At 34.1% G+C, this 9,867-nt stretch overlaps 1 pseudogene; it reads right to left on the minus strand.

Annotated features, from left to right (window-relative positions):
* Positions 1 to 3,106: 3,106 nt before the first annotated feature.
* Positions 3,107 to 3,836, minus strand: LOC113272128 (annotated as a pseudogene).
* Positions 3,837 to 9,867: the final 6,031 nt, after the last annotated feature.

The following is a 9,867-nucleotide window of genomic DNA, read 5'->3' on the forward strand; positions in this document are numbered from 1 at the left end:
CTATTCACTCATGTTTGATTGGTAATATTTTTATTTATAATTTCTTTAATTATTTACTTTATTTAATTCACTTGGATAAATATAAAAAAAAAATGAGAAAATGGTTTTCTTAATTAGTTGTGAATCAGTTTGATGTTTTATGCTTAGAATAATTCTTTGATAAATCATGCTTAAGGATTACAACTTAATATTTGGATACCTTTTAAATTAAAAAGTGATTTAATAAGAAAAAGAGCCTAATAATAATTTCTGAAATATTATTTATAACCAATCAACTTGGAGTGGTAGTGAGTCCTGAGCCTTAATCCTTCTAAAATCTTGTCATTACTATTAATTTCCTTTATTTATTTATTTGTTTAAATCTTAAAAAAAAGAGTTACCTTCACAAGTTCGAAAAGAACCCAATTTTTACCACTATCTACAACAACATTTGAAAATACATCAAATTTTTGGCGCCGCTGTCGGGGACCTGTGCTTAGGTAGAATTTTTTTTTTAGGTTTATTATTATTTTTTCCTTTTTACGTTTCTTTTTGTCTTTGATTTGCAGGTTCGAAGTGGAGTACTAAGGACCTTGGAAGGAAAAGCTTAAAGCGAAAGGAGCGAAAGAGGAATTTTTTTTGTTTTATATATAGAAAAGAGAGAAAAAAAATTAGACAAACCTTGTACCGGATCCTCATCTTTCTTAGTTAGCAGTGAATTATTCACCTCAAGTATATCGTGGTCCTCTATCGAACTATCATTATCTAGCTTAATTGGTTCTTCCACGAAATTAATCAATTTGGTTTGATTCTCAATCTCAATCTCCCCAACAATCTCATCATCGGAATCGGAATCCTCTCCTAAAACATCTAGTTCATTGATGTAACTCCTAATTTCTTCGTTTGAGTACGTTACACCATTTATAACAATAGATATGTCATACCCAATCTCCTCCTTTTGAATAGGTGAAGGATCTTTATTATGATCCGGAGTTGGGATAATCGTATCATTGTTGAAAGGACTTTCAAAATATTGTTCATCTTCATCGGAATCACTGTCAACCTCAGAATCATCAACATCAAAGCGACGTTCGAATTCCATGTCTATGGCCTTGTTAATTCCGTCAAGAATCTCTTGTGATGCACCGACTTTTTCTAGCTGCTCGTGTTGCTTAAAAAGTTTTCTGACATTAACACGCTTTCCACCGTTGTGCACAATCTCCTCTTTTGGAAAGAGTGAAGGAAACACACGATGAAGTGGAATAGGTTTTGATTGTGTATCATAACTTTTCATCTGCACATTACTAGACAACAATTGATCATAAGCATGAATATCCTTCCATCCTTGTGATTGTTCACTTACATGCCCGTTATAAGGTTGTTGAAATGTATGAGAATATTCATAAGGTTCCGTAGGATATTGATCATAGCCAGAAGATTGGTTTGATTATACCCATAGGATGGTTGGTAGTTGTCATATGAATGAGATTGAAAACCATATTGATTACTACTGTTGTATGTGTAATCTTGTGCTCCGTACATGTTATTTCCGTAAGGAAACATGACGACTCACAAGAAAAAAAAAATAAGCTAAACAAATAACAAATCAATTAGCGACTGCTCCCCGGTAGCGGCACCAAAATTTGAATGGGTTGTCCGTAGGCACAACAAATTAATAAATATATTTCCTACTAATTAACTGGTGATATAGCGGTAGTAAGAGATCGTTCCCACAAGCTGTGTAATTGATAGGATATTTGATCAGCAAAATAAAGTAAATAACAAAGAGGGTTTGTTTGATTAAAGTAAATAAAAATATAATAATAAAAGAAAGAGATGATCAAGAAATCCTTCGTAGTTACCAAGCGTTAACAGGATCAGAATACTTATCTATTGTTCGTAAGAAACATTCATCACCAACCGTATAATAACATCTAGCTCAGTGCTATCCCCCAAACTCCTTTTACCAAGGATACGGAAGCTCTCCAATATCATATTCTATTCAAGCGAACCACCAAGTAGTAGCTCACTCAAGGTGTAATCCAATCGAATGCTTTAAGCTTTGTGAATTAGGTTAATCCCAATAGTTAAACTCTTAGCTCAAGGTTTACTTGTTGGTGTTGTTTCTACACACGATTCCTCCATAGAATCCCTCTGTAAGGTCTCGCGAATTCTACTTGTGTAAAGAGTTATTCGACGATTACTTATCTCCTAACTTCTACTAGCAATAAAACGATCGATAGATCAATCTAGCATGCACTCCAAATAAATCTAAGAATCATTCATAAATCCTAGGTATGGTAAAGCAAACGATGATGATAAAAACTCTCAATAGGTTTGTATTATTAATAAAGCTTCACGCTTAGAACATTGAATTCATCCTTAATCAACAAAGGATTTAGCTACTCATATTACAAAGAAGATGAATAATGGTGGTTTCCCTATAAAGGGGTAAACCCTAGGTTTTGATGTAGAACTTGTGATATGAGATTAACAATTCCATGACCTAATACCTTTTTATAGGTTTACATTGCTTGGCCATCAAGTATTTAGTTCGTTTCAAGAACCCGACCCAAAATAACGAAATAACGTTCCCAAACGTTCCCTTAGGCCTTCCAAGGAGCTTATACACGTTTTCCTACTTGCTAAGTACGCGTACCTCAAATTCCATCAGAAATTTTCGGAACTAGGGTATGCGTACCCTAGTGTCTTTGGTATTCAATAAAAACTCGTTTTGGCCACAACTTCTTCGTCCGAACTCGGAATGACCTCATTATTTTTGCATTCTTTTTATTTTTCAATTATCTTCAATATGGTGATGAGAAATCCTTAATTTGAATGAGTTAAGATTGGTATTTGGCCCTTCTCTTGATTTTGAGCGTATTGCTCCTTTTCGTCGCACTTCTTCCACTTCTCTTGGACTTGGGCACTTGGTTACTTGGAATACTTCTCTTAATAGATTGTTTCAGCACTTTGTAGCTCCTTTTCGGATGATTCACCTATTAGATACACGTAAGAGAAAACAAGAGTAATAATACGAATACATGCAAGAATAATAGTTAAAGCAAGTATGGAATGAACACTAAAATCATATGAATTATGCACTTATCAATGACCAACCATTTTCTTACCCAATTTGAACCTGGATAGTCCTACGCTTCTTAGGTTCAGGTGGAGGAAGTTTCTGAACAATAATAGTAAAAACACCAACCAATTAACAAAGCCCTTTTTCCAGTAGCAAGTACCAGGTAGGGCAGAGATAATATCTCGTGAAGATCTTATCTCCAAAATATGGTTAAGTTTCTACGCCGGCTCATCTGCCTGGGCAATCTGTCGGAGACAATAGTAAATCCTTGGCACCTTCCGTGCCGCTGGTGGAACAGGGGGTGGTCACACCATTTTAGTAGGGTTTACGCATTCGCGACCGTTAAAATAGCATACCCATTTTAGTAAGAACACCATCAACACAAAAAATTGAAATGCCATAAATATTTGCATTCTCAGGTAATACAAATTTCCTCATAAATTTCCCAATTCTTATTTCGATCCTTACATATTTAACTTTTTTCTCCTTTTCGTCTTCCCGTTGTCGCATTCTGGTCACAACAAGTACATTATTATCTTCCACTTGAACTTTGATTTCCTCTGATTTCAACCCTGGCATATCGAGTACGAACACATATGAGTCAGGATACTCCTTAATATCAGTTGGTGTTGCTGCCATTGCTTTTGCATCTCTTACATATTTTTTTTGATGGTGTGTTCGCCGGCTTATCACTTTCATGATCTGATACGCCAAGCATGTCTTGAAAACCTTAAAAAATTGGATCATTGAAACCAATTACTCTGAAAGCCATTGTTGTTGATGTTTTTTTTAATTAACAGTACTACGAGGAGTGCTTGAATATTTGAGTTATTTTGATATTTTTGAAATTGTGAAATTCGATACTTTGATTTGATAGAAAACAATATGCAAGTGGTGTTTATATAGAGTTGTTTCTAAGAGTTTGCATTAGAATTCTTCTGGTAGTTTCGCCGTCGACTCCAGAAGCTTGTAGAAGGTTAAAATTTAGAACTCTGGAACTTACCAGAAAAGAATAGACTGTCTCAACAAAACCAAACTTGGCTTTGGTTAGTGAGGCTAATAATGCATAATTTGTTTTCGCCCAAGCCCAACCAGAGAATGATATTAAAATTGGTGTAAATTTTACAACCTTCCAGTGAGATCATTTAAACGAGCTCGAGTCACGAGAGGTAGGGATTCGTATTCTGGCCTCCATCCACGAACAGTCGACAGATCTTTTGATTCTGAGAGGTCGTAAGTATACGTTATGGGGAAACCGTATTTGGACATGGAAGATAGAACAAGAGGAGGTGTTGCTGCACCCGAAGTCGACATGTTGACTTTGCGTGGAAGAGGGAAGACTGTTTGGTCTTTAAGAGAACTTGCAATGGCATTGAGAATAATTGGTGCAGCATATAAATGAGTAACTCCTTTGTTTGTTGTGGCAAGTAGTTGCATTAGCGGACACTTGCAAGTGTCAAAAGATGGCGAAGCAAATTTGATGAAGTGAATGATACTACTTTTCAAGTGTATAAATGAAATTTAGGCCAAACACTTCTAACAACATTGATAGTCGAAGGCTTCCAGAGCCCATTCCTGCAACACATTGTCTTGAACCATCACGAGTTATTATACCAAAACCTGCAATATAAATACTACGCAACATAAATGCATCAAGATATATGCATCAATGTAAATTATCAATATTATGCATTAAGATACATTGATGGGTGGCAAAGAGGTATATGGTTCACGGTATGAGTCAAAATGGTAAGATAGTTTCCTTCTGACAGTGGGAAATAAACAACAACTGAATGATAATTTTCATACAAGAGGAAAATACAGCAAGTCATACTAATTATGTTCAAGGACAAACTAACCGTTGCAAAAACTTTAGTAGTTACTATATCTGACATGTAATTATAATGAAACCATTTGTGTGGTAAAACTTTTCTCGACCTTCTTTTCCTTTATGTTCTAGCCATCTACTTGAGTTCTTTTCAAATATATAGTCACATTTATGCTTGAGAAGGTTGTAAGAAAGGAGAGTTATCTCCGGCCAAAAATAAGTAGCTAAAAAAATTATGGTGGCTACTACATTTGAGATGTCTTTTATTTGTCTCTTAATTCTAAAACAAAAAATAATAAGATGTCAGAGGAAACCAAGCAGACATGAGTGTTACCCGAAAACAACTATATTAGACAAAAGATTTTTGTCTAACCGGATCCTCTCCTCTTTATACTCTTGTCAGGACGGAAAAAAAAGTGAATTGTGGTATTATGTAATGAGTGAATCCGATAAAGATGACACCTTTTTCTTTTTTATTACTTATTGTATCTGTCGACCATTTTTTTTACCAACATTATTTGTAGTTTGATACGTAATGTTACAAACTTCTAAACTTAATGTGGATAGCTTTCTAGTAAGACCGGTTGTAGAGCATTAATAACCGCAGATTTGTGGAACCTGTTTTGCCTTCCCTCAAACGTATCTTGGTAGTACCTAGTCAGGATTTTTGTCACTACCTATATTATCCCACATGAACCAAAAAATATTTTAGCCTCTTCACCAATTCAGACTAATATCCTTAGCAGCAACTGTACGGAACAAGTTCGAAGGGTATTTTGTATAGTAAAAATTAAAATAGTGTCGCGGCCCACCAAGGGGGTCTGACAAGAGAAATATACGAAATGAATCTGATATGTAATTTCCCATGAGTGAAAAAAACTATGGTTACTGATTCTCGTAAATTTTTAAGGAATGCTGAGATGAAATTAGGTATTAACACCATCCACATTGCCAATACCATAATTTTCATTTAAGAAAAAGATGATGTTTTGAGTAACTTTTAAAATAATACTATAAATTTTTGTGTTCATCAAATTCTTGTTTGTTTTCCTAAGGAAAACTAAAATTCTGGTTTTCATAACAATATTATTTTCCGACAAAACCCATGCCGGCTTGGTTGACTATTTTCGTTTTAGAAAGAAAAAAAAAAGCAAATAAAAGACATATGGTAATAATGCCTGCTGGAACGCCCATGAATTTTATCATCAACTTGATGAATTAATTTTAGGATATAGGATTTTCCTATTATAGAAGCCTCTTGCTCATATCTCTCATCAAAAGGTTCTATTCGATAATGCAAGTCTAGCAGATCCCTCACTAACCCGAGCAAGTATTCAAATGTCTGTCATGCATTCATTCGTGAAGGTACTCCTAACGGATTGATTATTTGTAACAAGTATTTTTGTTGGTTGGTTAATTGGTCACATTTTATTCATGGAATGGGTTGGATTGGTATTATCCTGGATACTGAAAAAATAATTATATCCAATTGGTTGAATCGCAGGTGCGACGATTTACATCACAAGCGAGGTCTCTGGTTCAAATCCAGGATGGCCCAGCTGCGCTAGAGAAAAGAATAGAAGAAGCATCTGACTCATTCATGCATGCTCCACTTGGCTAGGGGGATATAGCTCCGTCCTTGCAATTGGGTCGTTGCGATTACGGGTTGGATGTCTAATTATCTAGTCACTTACTGCTAGTTTCTTTCTCTCCACTCCTCTTCCATTCAGTCGAGTCTTTTCCTTTCCGAACATGAAAGTAGCCTTCATTATCTTTCTTTTATAAAAGACATTTCCTTCAGACCTGACTCTAGCAAGTAAGCAATTAAACTACCTTTTTTCGACGCTGAATTTAACTCCTGACATTAGAACTTGAGATGAAGTAACAACACTTGAGATGTCATCACGGGTATCCTTTGTGGATATAAATCTTTTTCTCATAGCCTTCTCAGATCAAATTAATTCGGCGCTATGATAATATAATTGCTCTGGGAAGAATTTATTATTATGTGTCAAGTAAAATTACCGTGACTCGTAATAAAGAATTGACACCATCCAAAATTGCAAACACCACTCGATACAACATAAATTGAAAAACATACATCGCAATTTTTAAATAATATGGTCACGAGGTATAATAAAACAATATGAAATTTTAAGTTGAGTTTATCGATCCTCCTTGTGACTTTTATTTTTGGGGGAAAGAAAGCAAGGTTCGAATTAATCGAAAGAAAAGGAAGATCGTTCCAGCAATTCTCCGATAAAAGCTATGCCCGATTAGTTTCCTCCTATATCTCAACTATTTTTGTTTCACAATAGAAGAATATATCTAATAACATCTCATAGTCACAAATGAGTATATTCTATTGATAATAATATCCTTAAAAAGAACTTATAATTGTATGTCAAATAAAATTATCGTGACTTATAATCTCATATGGTTAGTATGTCTTACACATAATCAAAAGTACGAATATGTGTATTTTGCATTTTGTATACTTACATTCATTTGTTTCCCATTGCTAACAATAAACTATATGACTAATAGTTTGTTTGGATACCAGAAGCATAGCAAGAAGTAAAATGATTTTGTTTCACAAAAAGTCATTCTGAAATTGTGTACAATAACCAACTTCTGGCTTTTTTGCTTATGTAAATTACAAAGCAATTTCTGGAATAGCAACTAAAAAGTAACTGGAATAATATCCAAACATGCTATACATGTGTGTGGTAAGTAGTAACAACAGTAGGCTTACAATTTGGTATGCCTGTCAGGAATGAACCACCAGATTGAAAAGAAAGCTTCCTATAACTTGTCCTCTAGACAATGTTATTAAATCCAATAGAGCAAGGTGAAATATCTCATTATTTACTGCAGAAAAATGAAAGGATGCTACAAGAGGTTTTACAGAAGTTACCGAACTCCATATTTACAGAAGTTACCAAACTCCATATGATTTAAAACTAGTTTTTTCTTTTTTATAGTTTACTAGTAAAAAGAACTTACATCTTGTTTGAATACCAAAAACAAAAGTCAATCTCAAAACTTACTGTGGATACCTAATTTCTAGGGGGAGCAACAGAGGCGTAGAAGCATCAACAACCCAAGAATTACAAATTTCTAACATAGGCAACAACTCTATGGGATTGCCTTCCTAGCCGTTAAATGTTATTGTAGAGAGTTACCAAATTTCAGCTGAGATTACCAAATTCCATAAAATTTCATGAAAGGTGGTTTTTGCCGAATATTTTGAGATGTCTTTATAACCATTCACGTCACTCATAGAGACTTTTATATCAAATATATACCAACGTAAACAAACATTTTAAAAAATAATAAAAAACTCTAAATAAGTAAATAATTTAGAAAATACATATTTTGTTGAGAAAAAATAGAACTCGAGGGTATATTTAAAATTTTAGGGACATAAATAGAGAAGAGACCAAGGAAAAATACTAGTTGTGAATAACACTTCATCTAGTTGTCATTTTTGAATATCCTTCATAAGCAAGTAAGTAAGTATAAACGACATTGTCATGAGTATGTGAATACAATCTAACGTGTCATCTTGAACGTTGTCGATCCACAATTCCATAATCTATTTGTTATCATGGTCGCGGTAAACGATATGATATAAATTTTCTGGCTCCCTTCCATATGTATTGTTTGTTTACGTTTGTGGTCTTCCGCCAAAACCCACAGCTTTTTAGTTTTCTCCAATATTTCAAATGTTTACATTTTAATAAAGAAACAATTAAAATACACCTCAATTATAATACATACTCCAACTGCGATTTTTTTTTCCAGTGACTTGATTTTGGCTGGATATAATTTCTTATCTCACAACCTTCTCAAGTATCAAATGAAAAGGGTGTTATTGAGTATTGACAATACAAGTATCTTTAAAAAGAACTTAATTAGATGGTTGGATACAGATAAAGTTTGGACAAAGTTTTACTAAAATCAAAAAGTTCATTATGAATACATGTCGCATCAAATACGTGACTCAATCTCATATAATTAGTGTCCCTAAACAAGACCGATTTAAATCGATGTATTTCCCTTTGTGTAATCTATGTTAACTTGTTTCCCATATGTCATGAACTTAGTGTGGATACCTTTTCCTTTGGAAAGTGTTAAACCTACCGATAAGAAAACCCTAAAATAATCCCGAGTGGGAAAGGATGGGGATCACTGTGCCCTGCACATATTTCAATGGTAAGAGTGCTAGAACATTAAAAATGCGGACTAACGAACTTTTAACATGTCATGAACTAAGACAACATTATTTCATTTATCTGATTTTATTTCACAGGGAAAAAATTAGAGCCGCGGTAATAATGAAATAAGCTTTGGGTTATGAGATAGATTTTCTGTCATTTAACAAATTTGGGTCATCAAGGCATATTTTGAGTCAAGGCAGTAGATTTTGGGTTGCTAATGCGGATTATGAGTTATAGAGAAAATTTTCGGTCACAATGTTAATATATTTAAGACACGAGTGAGATTTTTATGTTATAACGACAATGGTTGAATTATAATCAACCACAATGACTCTCAATAACTAGGTAAAATTTAGGTCACTTGAAGGTATTTGAGTCGTGCTATAAATTTTGAGTCACGGTATGAATTTGATCTCTAAGATGTTTTCTTTCATCTTTTTCTCTACCATGTAAATATCCCTTTGTTAGATAAACAAACAAAACTTTCTCATGTTATCAGCTTGGTGATTATGTTTTTCGTATATGCAGCGCACCTACAAGTAGAGATTCTTATGCAAATGATGAGGGCACCCGTTGGAAAAAACCAAAGAATTTAAGTTACACATGAATTAAATTGCTCATCGAAAAATGAACATATGTATTATCGTGGCAAATGTTGTGATTACTGATTCTCATTGAAGTTTGATTTAGTAGAATGTTGAGAGTGGAATTGATGAAATTAAGCTCAAAAGGAAATCTCACCCCCCCCCCCC

The sequence above is a fragment of the Papaver somniferum genome, chromosome 4 (assembly GCF_003573695.1).
Source record: "Papaver somniferum cultivar HN1 chromosome 4, ASM357369v1, whole genome shotgun sequence".
NCBI lineage: Eukaryota > Viridiplantae > Streptophyta > Magnoliopsida > Ranunculales > Papaveraceae > Papaver > Papaver somniferum.